The 21,568-nt window shown below is 34.5% G+C and overlaps 1 protein-coding gene across 1 annotated transcript in view; it reads right to left on the minus strand.

Moving 5' to 3' along the window:
* Positions 1–21,568, minus strand: part of KHDRBS2 (KH RNA binding domain containing, signal transduction associated 2) — a 542,738-nt gene that overhangs the window by 428,737 nt on the left and 92,433 nt on the right. The gene's annotated exons all lie outside the window — the stretch shown is intronic.

The following is a 21,568-nucleotide window of genomic DNA, read 5'->3' on the forward strand; positions in this document are numbered from 1 at the left end:
GCCTGCCTATGAGAGTATAACATAAAGCTCTTACAAGTGTTATCCATTTTGAAACTAGGACCAAATAAATAAGAATACGTATGCTCCACAGATATAGTAAACATATTAAATGTTTTGAAGCAAGCAAACTAGAATTTTAAGTACTATGGTGGCACCATGGGTTAAGAGAAAAATTTTGTGTTAACATTTATAGAACAGACTGACTTAATGAATTGAGTTTAGAAATTAATAAAAATTTCTTTGCAATTGGATTATCTTTGATCGTGTTCTTAATTGATTATAGCCAATATACAAATAAAACCAAAGTCCTGGTATCCTCTTTTAAAGTAGTCTAGTCTCTCACTGTAGACTAAATCTCTCATCCTTATTATTTAGCAATATAAAATACAAAACCCATAGTAAATACAAATTAGATAATTTCCCAAGTACTTCTTAACTGTCTTTTATGAGTCTGGCACTTTGCTTGCACTAAGAATAAGGAGACAAAAGCCAATCCCTAGGCTCAAGAAGCCCATGAGTGTCAGAAACAAGATACTGTACTTTAACCGAGATTTATAGTGCAACGGGGTAACATGATGATACAAGTCAGCACAAAGTTCATCATAAGAAAAAAAAAAGAGAAGAAAAAATGTAAACCCACAGAATTCTCTCATTTGCATTGCAAGTTACTTATTAACATCACAGCAACAGCAGAAAGGCCTCTGGGTATTCACCTTAAGGCCTAGAAATTCACTTCTTTACTTCTGCCCTTTTCTTGCTGTTTCCCCTATACGTGATCATTCCAAAGTGTCTTACCTCTTTCAGAGGCTCTGAGGAGCCTTTTCTTATTCTGGAATCTAGGGCAGGCACTATCTTACATGCTTCCAAGCCATCCGACAGTTCACCTCTCAGGGTCTGTCCACACTGTACTGTGGTCCACTTGTCTATCTCTCAAGCTAAAACTCTTCTAAGGAAAAATGAGCACTTAACAAACAGGTATTACTACTGCTGTTTATAGTACCACTGGGTAGCACAGTGCATAACACTAGCAATTTTTTCAATAAATACTCACTAAATAAATTAATAAAATGATAAATTCACTAAATAAATTAACTGATATAAAGCATTTAATAAAAATGCAACATTAGTTTTTTTAAAGCTAAGTATAATATTCTGCAGCTACATTAGGAGTTACTGCATAAGCCACAGTAAAAGAAAAAAAAAACTCAATTAAAGGTATACCAGAAACATGGTGATACAAAGACACCTATCACCATCATTTTCCTAGGTATTAGACTGTGTAGCCATGCTTCCGGCCTTTACATCTAATATGTACTAGCAGTAGATGGTAAACAATGTATCTAACCCAACTGAAATCATTTTTTATGCATAAAGTTATAGTGTCTATGTCAAAAATAGTTAAAAGGATTTAAATGAGATAAAAGAAGAAAAGCATTTAACTTTGTGGCTGGCATATAATACATCTTGAATTCATTTGGACAGTCCTTTTTTCATTGTAAATCTATGGTAAAAATAGATCAGTGGTGTGTGGTGTGTGCAGAGGGTGTCCTAGAATGTTACCTGGTCAAGGGCAAATACTATACTGAATTCAACTATGTTAGGCTGGTTCCTTTATTTCCACACTTCAGTCTCGCTATTTAGGAGAAACATTTCTTTTCAGTAATGGCCCTGATACTATTTGTGCTGTCACCATGTATTTGGTGGCAGTTGATATAAGAATCATACTTAAGAGATTATTTTTAAAAATCTTTAGAAATTATAGCATACATTGGGAGTTTAATTTACCATGGTCCAGAAGGTATGTTACATGTTTGATATGCATCATCTCATTTAATTAAGGAAAAAAAAAAGAAACCCTGCGTGGCTGGCACTATCTGTATCCTGGATTTAGTGATGGCCACAGACGACTGACATGGAAAGGACAGTGCCTTGTCCCCATCATGCAACTAGCAAGTGGTTAGAGTGATGATACCTGAATTCAGAGTATTCCTAGTTCAGTGCTTAACTACCAAACCATAATGGTGCCCATGCTTTCTAAGTGGTGTTCCACTAAAGACTGAAATCTGAATTAGAAAAATACTTGATCCAAACAGACACCTTTCAGAGTCCCCAAATAAAAAAACGGTGGTTCCTCTACCATCACTTATTTGGGTATTTTGCTTCACTGTGTAAACTGTTTTCCCACAAGGAGATTGTTAGTCCTATAGGGTCTAGGGCTTGTTACCTCAGTCTTATATTCCCAGAACCCAGTGAATATTTATAAACGAGACACCAAATCAATATGTTAATGATTTTAATATAGAGTTCTGTAAGCAACTGACAGATTTCTATCTTGTTCTTACCTAAGTGTAAAAGCCAAAGATAATCCTTTATAATTCATGCTTGATCTTAATTTGATCTCAATTCTCCCAAGATACTCCTTCTTTCAGCTGCACTTTAGAACTTTTACTTCTTTCTATGCACCCCTCCCCAGGGATTTTTACCTGCATCTTTTGTAACAAAGCAGCAAAATGGAGGGAGGGAACACATATGGACTCTGGACTCAGACCCTCAAATTCTGGCTTAGCCACACACTATGGATATAACCTTAGGATATGAATTAATTTCTCTTAGCTTTGATCTCCTCATCTCTAAATTGGATATAAGAACTTACAGTGACGGAACTTGCCTTTTATTATGCAGTCAGTAGATATTACTCTCCCTTCCTTCTTCTAGCACAAAAAATAAATTGGATTCACATACTGTCACATAAAGCCCATCTGTTTCTATACTTCACATCACAGTCCCAAAATTAATCTTCTTCTTTTTTTCCTCTGGGAATATTCCTTAAATTATGCTTTTTTAAAAAAATAAACAAGAGAGCTGCTTCTAGATTTAAGATTTTCCTCTTCAGTAATAATTAGTTTAAATTTTTAGTAACAAAAGATAATTTCTAAAGTTATAGAAAAGAAAAATACTATTTAATCATCTCCAGGCCTGTACAATCTAAGACGGACAATGACACGCATCTTAGACAAGTTAACTCAACAAGCACTGAAGGAGGCTGCAGTAGGGTATTCAAGATGTTGGGCGGTGAATTGAAGTCCGTATCAGCACAAGTAGAATGAAGGGGTACACTCATGCACACACACACACACCAAAAAAACAAGTACTGCAGCATAAATAAAAAATGTAAGTAGACTATCTAAACAAAGAATTAGTGCTGGCGTATAATTTCAAATACAAATGGCATGTAATAGGTGGCAAAAAATATCTGCAAAAAGATATATTTCCTGAAGCAAATATTAATTATATGAAGAAAAATATAAAGAAGGGAAGAAAACTGGCATAACAGAATAGAGCAGCTCTTGTCACTATATAATCTGGAGCCAGAGGGCCTGGGTTTGAGCCTAATACCCTTATCCCGATAGCTATGTGATTAGGCAATATATGTTTCTTCTCTGTGCCTTAATCTCCTCATCTGTGAAAGGGGTTGTAACACTTATCATATGGGGATTATGTGAGGCATAATTGAGATAATACAAGTAAAGCACACAGTACAGTGCCTGGCACTCAATAAGAATTCACTAATTTTTATCCATATTAAGACAAATGAGGTTGAATATCTTCCTCAAAAAAAAGGCATTACTTTATTTACTTAATAATCCATTGACCCTCAAGAAATATGTAATTGACATTTAAAAAAAACCCTTCTTACTTTGATATATGATTACTCATTTAATCAGGTTATTAAAAAATTGAAGGTGTACAATTTTTGTAGGAGATTGTCTGATATGTAATTAGAGATGTAGATGGAAAATCCATATTTAAATCTTGACCTGAGTAAATTCCTCTCTGCAGTTCATCTGTCCCTCTGCCACCTGCTTGCTCCATGGAGACGGTTGCCATGAATTGGCCCAGGCTGCTCTGTGGCTGTCACTCACGTGCACACACACACACACTGCTCCTTAGTAATGACTGAGAAGTAGTAACTTATGCATGACAAGCACCCTCAGGGAACATAACTCAAATCTGAAATAAACAAATTAATATCTTCAGCCGTTTCAAACTCTTTAAATTACATATCTGGATTCCATAAACGCAGCAGGGCCCTGGATCCACCTGATAGCATTGGGGCTTCGGCCCAAGGAAGGCTCATTGGTGATTACGTGTGTGAGTCAAGGGCTTGGAGAAGAAACTCTGGATTTTGAAACATTATTTCACAGTTTAAAGCCTGCTCAATGGGATAAACATTAAACTTCACATTTTAAGGTCATATCTCAAGGATTAGTTTTATTCCCTTCCAAGACATCAATTCATTACCATAAAATATGAATGAATTGAACATTAAAGAATAACCTGCTTAGTGTTTTAAACAGCACATGCTGCACGGTTGAATTCCAAATCCAAATTTGCTTGTATAAATTTAATGCTAAGCAAATGATAAACGTCCTTAATGCCTGTTTACTGTAAAATAAAATCTGGTTAGTAATAAAAAATATATAAGTATGGAGTCATATTTTTGGAGTCCATGCATACGTCAAATAATGAAAGAACACTTTGTTTCTGCATTGTGCTATGCCTGGTGTGATAACAGAATGCACAATGCATGGTTCTTGAAAAGATAAGAGCTTTCATCCTTTATATTGTAAAAATAAAGCACAGAATGATAACTAAGCACCATAGCTCCCCCTTTAAAAATAGTTCATTTGAAGAGAAGTGATATAAATATTCATTTCAATATTTTTGCTGATATTATTGAAAAGCATTGGGAGAAACTAGTAAAGGATGATCGGTGTTTTCTCCTAAGGCCGTGCCTGCATTACACTGTGTTGGGCAGGGGGCCAGCGACCTGAGAGCAGCTACTGTCAGATCTACTCAGTCCTACTTGGTGTCACTACCTTTTTCTTGTTCTCAAAACCCGATGAAGAACATTCTTTGCCTTTTTTAAAAAAATTCCTGGAATAATCATAGTCAGTTCTCTTGACCCATGAGTACAGGCTAAGGGAGATTCTTTTGTTACAACCAGAAGTCCTCCAGTCAGACTTTGGCCAAAGCACGGATAGTAAGATTTTACGGGGAACAATCTCCCCTGTTGCTCACGGGCAGCTCGCTTTGTCACCCCCCATCCACCTGCCCTGAAGTCACAAAACAGGCACAAACTCCTTAAGGAGTTTGGGAGACTGGAACCCTGGGTCTTTTTTATTTCTTTTTTTGTTTCTTTTTTCTAGCAGTGGCTCTCTGATTGCCGGAGTTATCATCTTCATAGTAAAGTGACCACAGCACCCCCTGGACAAGACTGGTGGGGGAAACGATGGCATGCAGCGCGACTGCACGAGGAGTTACCAAAGGAAACTTAGGTCCGAGTGCCGGGCCAGCAAAAGCAGCACAGAGGTAAAGCAGATATGCCCGGGCTCCAGGGACACGGCACACCAGGGGCCACCGGGATTCTCTGTCTGTGTTCTCTGTCACCCTCTCCCCCTTCCACCCCTATTGTCTTCTGCTTTATTTAGGCAGTTGCATTAGTTTTTAACCTTGATTTTCAGAGAAGAAAAGGGGAATAAAAAGACCTGAAGTTATTTCACCGAAGTTATTTTATAGGACATCTTGCCAGAATACTTCAAGAATATATTAAATTTTAATTAAAAAAGGCAAATAACATAAGCCCTGATTTTTAGACTATCTATTGAAAAAAGAAGAAAGGTTCTGACTTACACGCTCTCTCAATCTCTGCTCATTGTTTCTCAGTGGAAGGACTCATTTCTTAGAATCCCCTCAGTTTCTCTTATCCTTCTTAAGAAGTGGAGGGAAAATAGAAAAAAAAAAATTAAGGAATTATAGATAAAGGGGTAAAATAATAATGGAAACAAACAAGATAAAGTAATAAAAGTTTCACAAATGAAGAGAAGACTATCAACTGAAGGATGATTATTTTAAAAGTCCAGGACCACATGCTTTTATTTTATTTAGATTATGGTTACAACATTACACAAAACTATAAGTTTTGAGGATTACTCATGTCACAAATATACCAAGAGTTGGAAGTAATTGAAGGCAGAATTCAAAGGAGAGTAGAGCGGTTCCAATCATATAGGGAGTATCTTGGAGACTGGATTTAAAAAGTGAAGAAACGTTGAAAGGTCTTATGTCAGAGTATAATATAAGAAAACACTCTAGGTCCTTTGTAAAGGATATATCAGAAGGAGAAACTCTGAATTCTGTAAAAGCAGGCAGAAGGCTAGTACAGAAATGGGTATCAAGAATGACGGTAGCTGGTGAGAACAGGGTGGCAGTGGAACTGGGGAATGGAGAATGGGCTGGAGCTGTGTTTAGTACGTAACCATGGTGAAAGCAAAAGTCAAATCTGACACCCAAATTTCAGTGACCGCAACAAGGAGGGTGATGTGTCATTCACTGAAAGAGGACAAAAGAGTAAAAGCAGATTCTAATGAGAATATTGTTATTTATTTGTTTGTTTATGTATGTATGTACGTATTTTTTTATTTATTTTGCTGAGTTTGAGTTGCCTCAGGGACATTCAGGGGAAGATGTCACATAAGTAAAGTGATCATATTATTGAATACATACATCTGGAGGTCAAGCAAAGACATTGGCTGAAGAGATGGGTGTGAGAGTTATTAGCAAACTACACGGTTTTGAAGATCTAGGCAAGTGAAGATCTTGATAATAGAGCGATAGAACGATGCTGGGACAAGACAACAAAGCACACATCTTCTGCCTCACACACAGACTGTAAGGACATTAGGTCTGGCTCTGTTCCCTGACACTGCTCAGGACAGCGAAATGTGCATGCCTCATTTTATTCAACTTCATTGCTAATCTACTAGTTTTCTTTTATGTGTGAACACTATTCCTATCATCTAAAACAAGTTGGCTTATATGATTGTTTTAGAAGAGAATAAAATATCCCCAGATCTGTCTTCCACAGTTTACAAAAATCGAGTTTAGATAAGTCATTTGCAGAAAAGATGGAAATGGGGCCCTGAGCAGCATGGCACCGCTGGTTGGGTGTTATTCCACAAAGTGAAAGGTCGCTGGTTCAATTCCTGTCCGGGAAAATGTCTGGGTTGCAGGTTTGGTCCCTGGTCAGGGCACTTACAAGAGGTAACTGATCAGATCGATGTTGCTCTCTCACATTGATGTTTCTGTTCCCCTCTCTCTCTCCCTTCATCTCTAAAAATAAATAAATAAAATCTTTAAAAAAGATGGAAAGGGGTTGGGGAGTGACAGTTTCTGCATAATATTTCATTTTTGTGAAGACTGGAGAGCTCTGTCCCACTGGTGTATGTTGGAGGGTGAATACCATCAAAATTTCAGAGCACATAATGAGCTTATTCTTTTTCTCACATGTGTAAAATAGAGTTGCAGCAATTTCTCTGTCTAGTTAGACAACATATTTTTTGACAGCAGAATTTTGTATGTTAATTTAATGCATTCCCCCATAGATTTCCTAGGATGTAGGCCGAAACAACACTATACATACTGAAAAATAAAATGTTCTCAGTAATGCCATTGATCCAATTATATCTGATAGCCTAGGTACAGAATTAGTGTGTGTAAAGAAGCTTTTAACAATTTCAAACCATCTGTGAAACAAATATAAAAATGATAACCATGTGAAAAATGTTTCCCAAGTTCCACTAAACTGTGTGTTTTTTTGTGTGTTTTGTACTATATATTTTGATCAACAAGCAGTTATACTTTCATGGTCAATTTTGGGAAGAATTTTTGAAGACTACATTAAGCCTTACAATACAAAATTTTTTTGGAATAGTTCAGTAGACTGAGACTGAAATAAAACAAGTTGGAATAATGGGATACATGACCAAATGTCAGTAATAAAGTCAATTGCATGATTAGCATGAAACTATAAAATCAAAAGCTATTTAAAGACATTGAAACTAGATTCCAACAGGTAACTAAAACTACCAAAGGTGCTCATAAATTTGAGGGGTTTTATATCTGATGAAAATTCAGATGTGTATCGGCCATTTCAAAAATTAAATTTTCTTCATTAAAACTTTACCTTAAAATATAAATTCCAATTTTGACTTAACACTAGGATTCTATTTGAATTGCAGTAAGTCACAGTGTAGAAAGGAAAATACTCTTTTAAGCATTTTGTTAGAGTCTACTGCTGAAGTCATAAAAGAAACAAAAATATGTTATTAGATTTTTTCTGGCACAGAGAGCTACTTTTCTAAAAAGTTAATTTTGTAGCTTTTTATGACACCATGAATTAATAAGTTTTCATTAGGTTAAATATAAATATCATACTTTATAAAAAAGAAAATTAAAATGAGGTACACTAAACCCAAGATGGATTATTATTTCTAATTTCTTATTACATAGCCTAGCATAAGAGTGAAACAAAGTTACTACTGGCACAGGAGATAATGAAGAATTTTATGAAGCTTCAATATTTGTTGGATAGTTCTGGAACTATTAAATAAATACTCGACTAACTGAAACACATAACATTTTGCTCTCAGTTAACATATGCAATTAAGAAATAAACCAACAGGGGCATCAATTTTTACCTCTTAGAGATGTGTTTTCATATGGGAACATAGGACATATGCAAAATATAATGTAGGGGTATGTACTCATACGTTTTAACACAAAGTAGTATATAACTATGAGTCAAAGATCTATTATGTAAAAATACAATAACATGGTTTACATAAACTTACTCATTTCAAAATGTAATATTATTATATTCACTCCCAATTTATGACATTTCACAAACTAATTTCAAACTCCAAACATTTAAACAAGGAGGTAGAGTACACATGCATACTTTTAGAATTGTTTAAATAAGGATGAAATTCAGTTTGTAAAAAATATTGTAATTACTGAAGATAACATTCATGCCTAAGTTATCTTCTTTTCTTCAGTCTTAATTCATTATGAATTGTCCATGTGACTTTGAACAGTTTAATTATCTGTGCCTAAAATTCCTACTCTGTACAGTGTTTATGCTACAGATATTAAGTAGATTAAACTAGGTAATAATATAGATCACAGAAAAAAACGCATAATATATAGTAAATAGTCAACAAATAAAAGGTTTATTACCACCAATATAATTGTTGTCACCTTTCATTTATTTTATCCCTACTTTTATTAACATCTTAATTGTTCTTCCTTTCAGGAAGGGTGTTATCGAACTCTTAGGAAAATAATTACAACTATCTGTTTTATCACACACAGAGTCTGGAACAGAATAGGTGCTTTCCCAGAAGAGTGCTACTAAGTAAAAAAATAATATTAACATTACTTAGTGACTATTCCTGTGCAAGCTATAACATGTATGATACCATGCCAAGTATGAACATATATTCTCAGTATTCCTGATGACCCTTCACGGCATGTCATTACACGTATGTTGCAGCTCAAAAACACTGAGGAAGAAGGTGTTTACAGAACTCATTACTATCATTGTTGAATGAAAGTGTAGCGCAGCTGAAACACTTAGGTCTCTCTGGTTCAAAATTCTATTATTTTCCCATGGTGTAATACCATGTCTTCATAGCTCTTTCACATCCCAATAAACTCTACATCTTAATAATATTCTTATAAAGTTCTTTTCAGAACACAGAAACTCTACAGAAGAGGCCAGACCTAACAATTACCAAGTTACAAAATCATCCATATAAATTAAGGATTCTTCTACTGAGAGGACTCGACAGTAGCTAAATATTGCTTTGATCTTACCCTTCAGCTCCACTCAACTCTACCTCCAAAACAGTACCCTCTCTCTCTTTCTCCTCTCTGCTGTTTTTCATATAATCATTTATTTTCCTATACCCTTGTCTTCTTTGTCAGGTCTTGGCCTCTAAAGCTAAAAGAAAATTGTTAAAGACAATCTGACTTCAGACTTTTAAGTAAATTAACACAATCCCAAAACTTCTCGATTCATCCTAGTATGAGAGCATATTAGGAGAGTTGTTCAAATGTATTACAGGGCTCCCTGAGACCAGTGAAAGCAACTTTTCCATATCACATGTATAAGGTGAAGACCAAGTGACTGCCATATAGATCCAATAAATTATCTCCTGGATGATTGAGTGAATTAGTTGAACTTAATATTCATAATGATATGGAAGCCTTGTAGGCTCTTTGTAAAAGGTCAAATAATGTTTAATGTGCTGCACTTACTAAAACTGGATAATTATATAATAATTATATAAAAAGCCATAAAGGCCATAACATGATATTCAGAAATGAGTTGAAAGTAATTCCTTAATTAACCTTTTCATATAATTTTAATAAAAAATTTGGTTAAGTAACCGATTATTTAGGCATTAGAATTGAGTGGCATGTTCACTGTAATTGCTTTTTTCTTCTACTTGAACTCTCTGCCAAGATTAGAATAGCACTGGGGTTTCGACGAGGACAGTGATACTGAGGTCTCTTTCAGGGCACCTGTGATGCAGCTGCTGCAACTGTGACAGATACCCTGGGAATTCTGCAAGAGAGGCAAGAAGTAAGAATCAGTAGATCCTTGTTCTGGATCCATTGTATAGTAACTGTATTTCCTGCAGCAAGACTGTCTTGAGAAGAGGCTGTACAATTATTTTGCATTCATTCAATAAATATTTATTAACCACCTACTATGTGCTAGACATTGTTCTAGATGATTGGGATTCATAACTGATCGAGAAAGACAAGGAGACTTTGTATTTTTAAGTTTACATTCTAATCTAGAGAAAACCATAATAGCAAATAAGTAAATCAAAAAGTATGTTAAAAGGTGATATATTCTATGAAAAAAAATAAAAATGAGAGAAGGGTAAAGAGATTGTGAGTACTTGGGTAGAAATAAACAAAAGCATTTACAGAAGCAGAAAGATGAGGTAAGAGGCTATCCAGTAATTCAGGTAAGAGAAGAGGCTGACGTAAGCGAGGGTAATAGCAGTGATGATGGTGAGTGCTATTTGATTCTTGATATGTTTTGAAGATGAGGGTACCAGGTTTTCCTGGCAGGTTGGATTGGATGTGTAGAAGAAAGAAAGGAGTCATGGAGGAGTCCACAGCTTCTGATTTGATCAAGTAAAAGGATGGTACTGCCAACAACTGAGACAGGTAGATTAATTACAGGTAAATAACACATGGGTAAGAAGAATACTGGTTGAATCAGAGATGACCAGACAACCATGTGGTGATGTTGAGAAGGCAGCTCCACATCAAAGTCTTGCAGAGAGGTCTTGGAAGGAACCATGCCATGGGTGAGAAGACCAAGAGGTTGAGAGTGTAGACAGAGAAGGGCACCATAGATAATCCCTGGCGAACTCCAACTTTAAGAAGTTGTGTGTAAGAGGAGAAACCAGGAGGATGAAAAATGGAATTAATTTTGTAACAGGAGTTAAAGATCAATTATGCAGTCAATGGATCAATGATAGTTCAAGTAAGACCATGGTTCAAGTTTTTCAAGTAATGCACTTTAGTGATGCAGAAGGCAGACCAGGACCAATGGCCACTTACAGGGATAAAGATCTTATTTCAATGAGAAAAAAATAAACAGCTATGTCTACTCAATATTAGGTTCAGCTGTTTTATAATACAGTGAACCCTTCTATTTAATCACTAGAGGTATTCATAGACAAGCTGATGAGTAGCACAGATCTTGTAAAAATGATTCCTGAATTGAGTAGAAGATTAAACCACACAACCTATGAGATACTCTCCAACTAATGAGTCTATTATTTCTGCCTCACTTAGCACCAGAGGAGAAATACATCTGCTCTTCCATCTGTGGGCCTCTGCAATCTAAGCAGTATGTGTTTAGAATTATCTCAATGCCTCTTCATATAAAAGAAAATGAATCATAACAATGGTTTAATGCAAAGAGGAGAGACATTGGGAGCAATGTTTAACAGCATCACTAATACATTATGTGGCTTTAGGAAACCTCCTTGAATATTTTTAAATCTTATTCTCTTCTTCAGATTTCTTACCCATGTTCTTGAGGGAATACAACAGCAGTTCACTGTGACTGATATAGTGGGTACTCACATAAACCCTAATTCTCTAAGCGTGAGGTCCCAGATTTAAAGGCTATTTTATGATGTTTTAAAGTTTCTCTAAACTGGAGTTTTGGACTACACTCTTCATGTAAGTACTGTATATATTCATAAACCAGAAACAGAAGTTCATAATTTTTCTAATAAAGATAAAATTATTGTTTGGTTAAGATCATAACAGATTTTGAGGAGTCAAATTTGGGGTTAAATTTTTGTACTAGATGTTTTAAGATATCATTTGCTTACCTAATAATAAAACCGCACAGTATAATAAGGCAAAGACAACAAGCTATGAATTCAGAGTGGGTGGATATGAATCCCAAATTGATCATTCCTTAATAATGTGATTTTGGCAAGTCAGGTACTCTGAGACTCAATTTCTTTTTTTATAAAATGGGAAGGATAGAATTATTAGGATCTTGAAGACAACTAAATGTGTTAATACATATAAAATAAATAAAATGTCTGGTATATGAAAACAGTTAATAATCCTTAGGTTTTATTATTTTTTCCTCTATTCTAGGAAAAATATCTAAATGTAACTCATTTTTCTATTTTAGATGTTTTCAGTTAGCTCAAACTATTTTTAAAATATCTGTTATTAGGAATATAACATGTAAATAATAATTCAAAGAGCACAAAAGAGCCTGCAATAAAAAGAAAACATTTCCTTTTTATTTATATCTATCTACCTACATAGCTATCTACCTACCCACAATCTTACATACACACAAGCATAGTTATGTGTGTACATATCCCTTTTAAACTCAACAGGAAAAAAATGTTTCACTTAATAATATAGGTACATGAATGCAAATATATAACTCTAAAATAAATCAACTTCTTTCCAGGCTGTGTCCTTGTGATTAAGATTGATTTTGTAAAATTGCTCCCCAAAATGGTTGAATTTCAGTACTCTGACCAACAGGTTATGAAGTGTATTTTTCCCATACTATTGCTACATTACTGGTAATAATCAAAGTTTTTCACTTGTCAGTATGATAGAGAAGGGAAGCATTTCTTTCTCATCTTAACTTGTGTTTATCAATAAGTGATAAGCAGGGTTTGTTTTTTTCTATTTCCTTCCAACAGTGCAAGTGTAAAAACTGTCTGTTGCTACCACTGGCTTTTTGTTTAATTTGTAAAAACAAAATTGAGTCTATTACATATTAAAAAAGTGAACTTTCTTTCATGTGTTTCAAATATTTCTCAAATAGTCACACCAGTTGGGCATATTTGGCTCCTTTAGATGTTGGTACTCATCATCATTTTCAGTAGTACCAAAGTTTCAGGTTTTGGTTGTAAAACATTTTAATAACTGATGACTTTAAAATTTTCCATCTTTCTTAGAAATTCTTGGCCTAAATTAAATATTATAACATATTAATAAATTTCCCATAAATTATTCTAGCCCTTATTCTTTTTTTGTATTTAGTCTTAGGCCCAGTTAAGATTTATGCTAGTGAAAAAGATGAGTTAGAAATTTAGTCTTCCTTTACTTTGGCCCTCAAATGCCTCATGAGTTACCTGTCCAACATTTATTGAGTAAATGATGAATTCACATGAATGTAAATATGTACTTATATATGCTATGTCCAGGTTTATATCATGAAGAATGGAAAGTTGATTTATTCAAATACCTGATTTGAGCTTAACATTCAGTAATTTTTAAACAATATTCTTAAGTGCTGAATCAGTCTTTAATCCTTGAAGTAAACAAAATTTGAGTATAATTTATTTGCTTGTAGTGTGCTGCTGAAATACACTTGGAAATATTTTGTAACATAATTTTTTAGATGTTTTTATATATGTAATTCAGTGTCATTAAGTATATTCACAATTATCCAGCCATTACCATATCTATTTCCAGAACCTTTTCATCATCCCAAACAGAAAGTAAACACCGATTAAATAATCTCTGTTCCTCCCTCTCCAAAGACCCTGGTAACCTCTACTTCACTCCTGTGTTTATGAACTTGCCTGTTCTAAGTACCTGATATAAGTGGAATAATACAATATTTGATCTTTTGTGTCTGGCTGATTTTACTTAGCATGTTTTTACTGTTCATCCATGTCATAGTATACATCTGAATCACATTGCTCTTTAAGGAGGAATAATATTCCATTTCACCTATATATCACATTTTGTTTATTAATTCATCTGTTGAGGATATTTGGGTTGTTTCCACCTTTTGGCTATTGTGAATAATGGTGCATTGAACACTAGTGTACATTTGGTAATATTTTAAATTTTTGCATTGATATTCATAATAAGAGCTTTGCAGTGTTTATTTTGGGCGATACTCTTGTGAAACACACATTTTTAAGAAAATTACTTATAAAATGATAGAAATAGAAATATTACACAAACTTCTTTTAAATATTAATTAAATTTAAAAAATAACGCATAAGTCACATTTATTCACAACTTTTCTACATCAATTTAAATTTCTTTAAAAAAGTTGGTTGTAGTCAGGTCATAAATTAGTAATCCAAGTAACAATCTTTCATCTGCATGTTTTGAGAGAGGTACATTGATTTTATTTCCTATATCTTATCTTTTTTAAAAAAAATTTAATTTATTTTTTGAAATACATTTGTCTTTGCCAACCCCCCACCACTTTCCCTTGCCCCCTCCCTCCTTCCCTCCCTCAGCTCTTCCCCTTTGGTTTGTCCATGAGTCCTTGCTATATGTTCCTTGACTTTCCCCTTCCCTTCCTTGTCCCCACCCCCGCCTCCTTCCCTCTTGTCTCTGTTGATTTCTTATATCTTTTCTAGAGAGTTTGTTTTTCTGTTAATCTCAAGATACTAAGATTTAAGTACTTAAATTTATATAGAATTCACTTGCTTCTACATGTTAATAAGTCCTTCAAAGTCAACAATAATATATGAATCCAAAAAATTAGTAATGTCGTATCTCTCAGTTTTGAAAGTGATCTTTCTTCTCTAGTCTATTTAAAATCTGTTTCAAAGCCACTTTTACTGAAGCATCAAAATAAATGAAAGAAGAGACATCTGTGCTCTAATGGGTGCAGAGAAACTTACTGAAGGCTCGCGGAATTAAACAAACTAACAAATGAAGAAACAAATAAAGAAAGGCAAGATTATAGACAGAGATGTGAGGTGGAAGATACTTTGGCTCTCGAGGGAGCCTTGAGTGAGGATACAGATTTGGATACATTTCAACAGGCATTTGCAATTTAATAATCCTTTTGAAGTATTTTTTAGCTTTCTAGTTGAGGATAAAGGTGAAATTACCTGACAGAATTTAAAACAAAAACAAAACAACAACAAAAACAAAAAAACAAAAAAACAAGTTAGAACAGACTGAAGATCCTTTAAAAGGTCTAGACATAGAAAAGAGCAGATTATTTCAGGATGCATAAGGGCATATTTTGTGAGGAGGTGCTGAGCCCATTAAAAAAAGGAGGATGTGGAGAGAAGTATATATAAGTCAGAATTAGAAACGCATGGGTCAACATGAGATAGAGGCAAACAATTTAAGTTCACACTGGAAAAATAAATACATGGGATGAACATTAATAACAGGAAAGGTATCAGAAAAAATAGTTACTAGACATAATATCACTGCATGTTTCTAAATTTTGCTAGAAAACAGGGTTATTTCAGGTTTCATTCTACCGGTGAGAATGAAGTCTACAAGTACTTTTGGATTTTTTTGTTGTAATAGGAAATATGAATCTGAGTGCCATTATTGTCTCAATTAAAATTTAAACCCATTAGGTTAGTGACTAGGAAACTGATATGAATAAAACTGAAATCATAAATCTTACCAAATCCTTTCTCTCATTTCCTTTAGGAAATTAAAAAGTGATACTATGCAATGGTCTCTGTCTGGTGAAGTAAAAATTGGTTTTAAGACATAAACTACAGAGTGGCTTTTGGAAAATCACATTGCTTAGAAAAATAGAGAGGTGTTTCCACCTCTCATTATAATTAGCTTTGAAATGTGGTCATAGTTTCCACAGTTAATATCCCTGGTCTCTATTAACTATCCTGAAATGATCTGATAATTCGTTATAGAGTTAGAAAAAATAACACTCACCAAGGATTTGGATTTGGGTTTTCCTCTTTCAGAGTATAAAGAAATAAACAAGCTCTGTGAGATGACATGCTTGGCTGTGGAGACTACTTCCAAGGAGGCACGGGAGGCAGCCCAGCTCCTCTCTCTGGGGCTGAGCAGAGTAAGATGAAATATAGAGCAAGTGTGATGCTTTTGAACATATTTTAGAACTTTAATTTTCTGCATTAATCTACATAAGGAATTGATTTGCAAAGCAGCACAGGGGAACATGGCTGTGTTTGATCTTAAAAGGGGCCAAATTTGGGGCTGATTTATACTCCTGGCAATCTACTGCTTTAAAAAGTTGGCAGTAACTCAAGGAGAGAAATAAAAAGTGGGCCTTGGGGCAAATTTAATTTAGAAAAGTTCTGATGTATTTCAGAGGCTTCTGAAGGCAATATCAAAAAGATATTTTTAAAAGGCACTGAGAGGATGAATTGCTTAGGTGGACAAGTACAGGAGCAAGCAACAAGTAGATCTCCCCCAGCAAGTACACCTTCCTGTCCTCTACTGTCCTCCCGATTTGCCCATGCTTGTGACAGGCACTCCTTTTGCATGTCTAGCAGTAAAAGACATAATACAGCTCCAGCCATTTGTGTCTATCATTGTTTCTCAGATTTTGTAAGGCACTTGTTTGTTGAGGACCAAGGATTTACAGCATTTTTCTTTTTTTTCCAAGGATGAACGTTGTCTTCATTAATATTAAATGATACTCCAAACTATGGTTCTATTCTTTTTTTTTTCTCGCATATATAACACCTTTGTGCTGAAACAAAATCAACGCTAAAACATAATGCAATCTTTGGAGACCTCAAACAGCAACTAAACTCAATACACATATTTTCAGAGCTACAAATGACTTGATATAAGAAGCCGTGACCAGAGACAAATGTATTTGAAAAAATAAATTAAAATAAAATTTAAAAAAAAAGAAGCTGTGACCAAATTTACATGTGCAGTTTTACAGACCAAAACAATGAGTTGTGACCACTCTTTTCTGGGAAAAAAAACCTGTAAAATTAGTTTGATTATAATATGCATTCCAGTTAGTGACATTAAAATTTTAAAAATAAATGTATATTGACTATAAAATATACTATGTGTGGATTTAAGGATGGAGAGTTTTCTGCATGACTCTAAAGGAACATATTAACACATGTTACCTCCTTGGAGACTTGACTATTAAATAATTGCTCTGATTCTAAAATATTTTCAAATGCAAACAATAGATGTGCAAGGTCTATTTCTTTACTAATCTTGTTAAAAGCAAAAATAATAAATCAAGAACTTTATTAAAATAATTTAATACTGTAGCATATTTTCCCCAAATTAAGCACCAGACCTATATAAATCATTTGTAATATAATGTAAGACCATTCTTATAGTGTCCATAATTTTAAACCTTAAACTTCTTTCAAGTCTGTGTATTACTAAACTGACAGCAAATTAACTTGAAATCGGAGACTAACTGAAACAAAAGTCTGTTCAAAAAGGTTATGTAGTAAAGGCAGGAGAAGGTTATTCCCTCAAGAATTCCAGTAGTTATTTACCGCCCTTTATTGGAAAGGACTGTGTCCCACCGCATTAATTACCACTTCCCACAGACAGCAGGCATCAAGGGGAGAGACGGCTCGGAGAGAAGCTGTGAAAAGCGGTTCTTTTCCCAATGTACCCCCTGAAGGGTAAATCACTTTTTATTATAAAAGATTCAACTTCAAATCCATAAACACTGTTGTGCTCTGCTCAGCAGTTCAGAGTATCACACCATACCACATATTTTACAGCTCACAGATATATGTCAGCTCCAGTTGAAATTTAGTGATCACATCTTAATTCAACCCCTCTGATATTTTTGTGAGAAGCAGGCAAAAATCACTCAGGACTGAGAATCACCACTTTGGAAATAAAATATGGTTTTCAAAAAAATTATTTTAATTTTATTGTTATAGTATAAAATAAACAAAAACAGGTTTTTTTTTATTTGATTTATATGATCACAACAAAAATGCAGGTTGACTTAAGAGGTGATTCTGTTCTGTTTCTCAGCATTCTTTCTCTATAAAGAACTCTAAGAATTCTCCTATGTGTGATCATTAGATGTGTGAAATGCACATCATTTTAAAAAATTAAGTGGTTTGACATTCTATTTATTGATTAAAAATTGTAAGTTGTCTAAGCCCAAACTGTGCTTTGAAAACATTACAGAAAACTATTAATTATTAGGAGCTATCATTTTTCACATTCTTCCATATTTCACATGGAAATGTAATACAAATAGGTGAGCATTATTAGTCAAGTTAAAAATATAATGGCTCACAGAAAATGAAGAATCTAAAATAAGAGCAATGTAAGTATCCCTATCTGTATTAAAGACATGTCTTTGAGCAATTCATAATCTCTCAGTTACTGCACCTGGAAAGTGAGTTTTATGTACTCTATGATTCCCAAGATTAGTCTCAGCTTAAACATTCTGTAATTCTAAAGGTACAATAATTTGCTAGTGAGGTATGGTTTATTTCAATATAAACAGGCAATTTTGTTGTTCCATCATCTTCATATGAATTATAAAATTAAACTGCACAAGAACTAGATGCCATAAAATACTATTTATACTCAATAATATTTTTATGAGGTTATACAGTGACAGATGACTTCTAGAATTAGAGATATGATCACATTGTAAGCTATGAAAATGTTGAATCACTATGTTGTACTCCTGAAACTAATATAACCAACATAATATTGTATATCAACTATTCCTAAATAAAAATATAAATTGAGTCTTGGGCAGTGTGGCTCAGTTGGCTGGAGTGTCGTCTTGTGACTGAAAGGTTACAGGTTTGTTCCCTGAGCATGCACGATCCCCAGTCTGGGCATGTACAGGAGGCAACTAATTAATGCTTCTCTATCCCATCAATATTCCTCTCTCTCTCCTTTCCTTTCTCCCTTCCTCTCTCTCTAAAAGCAATGAAAGATATGTCCTCAGCTGAGGGTAAAAATAAATGCATAAAAATAAATTGAAAAATATTGTGTCAATTTTCATCATTATGAATCAAAATAGACTACTATAATATTCAGCAAAAAATCACATATACTGTCACTTGAGGAGTAATATGAACTTGAAATGCCTTCTACTACTTGACAACCTAATTTGGTCAAAGATATAAAGCTGCATTTTATTGAGTAGCAGATATTGAGTCTGTCACTGACTTTCCCATGTACAGAGAATAGACAAGTGTTGTTCTGAGAAACAGTATCAAGTTATATACTATTTAAATATGCGATTGAAAGAAAAAACCTTGTACTCTAGATTATAATTGGGCAATTAATCATATTCCTTAATAAAAGAAACATCTTTCTTAATATCCAATATTTCTACTATATTTCATTACGATATAAAATTTTTCATGTATGTTTCTATGACTTCCCAATTTAATATTCATACCAATGTGATTGTAAAGCAAATCTAATATAACTTAATGTGAAAATTATATCTATAGAATGCACCTTTCTTGCAATAAAGTCTAGTTAAAAAAAAACACAGAAGTCAAAAACTTCATTTGAAAGTTAAATTTCATGGTTTGGTGGGCTGCAACAGTTTTACCCTGTTTGAAATCATTATAAACACAACACTCTACTTAATTATATTTACTAAAATTTATCATATTAGAAGACAATTGGTAAACTACAATATTTGTTTCTGTAATCTTTATTATTAAGATAATTATATGGTTCCTTGTTTCAGATTCACTCTTCAGAAAGTATATTACCATCTTGAATATTTGAGTTTCCATATTTAGCTTACTTAATACATTTAAAAAAAAACACCTCTCTTTACCCATTGTAATTTACAAATCTAGCTGATAAAATCATGCCACTGCAAACTGTTTTATAATCCTGATTTTCGTGATACAAACCTTGTATGATAAAATGTCTAGTAAAAAAAGTATTTTGGACTTCTGGCCAAGATGGAGGCATAGGTAGATATACTTTGCCTCCTCGCACAAACAAAAGGAGGACAATAAAATATTTAAAAACAAAAACAACCAGAACTACCAGAAAATTTAATTGTATGGAAGTCCAACACCCAAGGAGTTAAAGAAGGAACATTTATCCAGACCAGTAGGAGGGGCGGAAAGGATGCCAGCAAGGCAGAGTCTGGAAGACCAGGTGGGCAAGACTGCAGCTGATGTCCCAAGAGGTCCCACATTGGCATGCAGATACACGAGGGCAATGAGACAGACCGCACAATCCAGGGTTCCAGTGTGGTGAAAAGAAAGCCTCAAAACCTCTGGCTGTAAAAATTCGTGGGGGTTGAGGCGGCAGGAGAAACTCCCATCCTCACAGGAGAGTTTGTTGGAGAAATCCACAGGGCACTAGAACATAAACCTGGGAATCAGCACCAGAAGGGCCCAATTTGCTTGTGAGTGGCAGGGGAAGTGACTAAAACATGGCCAACAGCCAAGAAAGCAGCATTGTTCCCTCTCAGACCCCTCCCCTACATACGGAGCCACAACATAGCAACCTGGGTTGCCCCACCCTGGCAAATACCTAAGGTTCTGCCCCTTACAATGAAACAGGAGTGCCAAGACAAAGAAATATGGCCCAAATAAAAGTACAGATCAAAACTCAGAAAAAACAGAACTAAGTGATAAAGAGATAGTCAACTTATCAGATGCAGAGTTCAAAACACTGGTAATCAGGAAGCTCACAGAATTGATTGAGCTTGGTTGCAAAATGAAGGAAGAAATGAAGACTGTACAAAGTGAAATAAAGGAAAATATACAGGGAACCAACAGTGAAAGGAAGGAAACCATGACTCAAATCAACAATCTGGAGCAGAAGGAAGACATATACATTCAGCCAGAACAGAATGAAGAAATAAGAATTCAAAAAAATTAGGAAAGGCTTAGGAACCTCTGGGGCAATTTTAAACATTCCAACATCGGAATCATGGGGATGCCACAAGGAGAAGAGGAAGAGCAAGATATTGAAAACTTATTTGAAAAAATAATGGAGAACTTTCCTAATCTGGCTAAGGAAATAGACTTCCAGGAGGTCTAGGAAGCTCAGAGAGTCCCAAAGAAGTTGGACCCAAGGAAGCACACACCAAGGCACATCATAATTACATTACCCAACATTAAAGATAAGGAGAGAATCTTAAAAGCAGCAACAGAAAAGAAGACAGTTACCTACAAAGGGGTTCCCATAAGATTATCAGCTAATTTATCAAAAGAAGCCTTACAGGCAAGAAGAGGCTGGAAAGAAGTATTCAAAGTCGTGAAAAGCAAGGCCTAAATCCAAGATTACTCTACCCAGCAAAGCTATCATTTAGAATGGAAGGGAAGATAAAGTGCTTCCCAGACAAGGTAAAATTAAAGGAGTTCATCATCACCAAGCCCTTATTATATGAAATGTTAAAGGGACTTATCTAAGAAAAAGAAGATCAAAAACTATG

This window comes from Pteronotus mesoamericanus, unplaced genomic scaffold, assembly GCF_021234165.1.
Source record: "Pteronotus mesoamericanus isolate MK-2021 breed Mesoamerican mustached bat unplaced genomic scaffold, CSHL_Meso_final contig_20, whole genome shotgun sequence".
Lineage (NCBI taxonomy): Eukaryota > Metazoa > Chordata > Mammalia > Chiroptera > Mormoopidae > Pteronotus > Pteronotus mesoamericanus.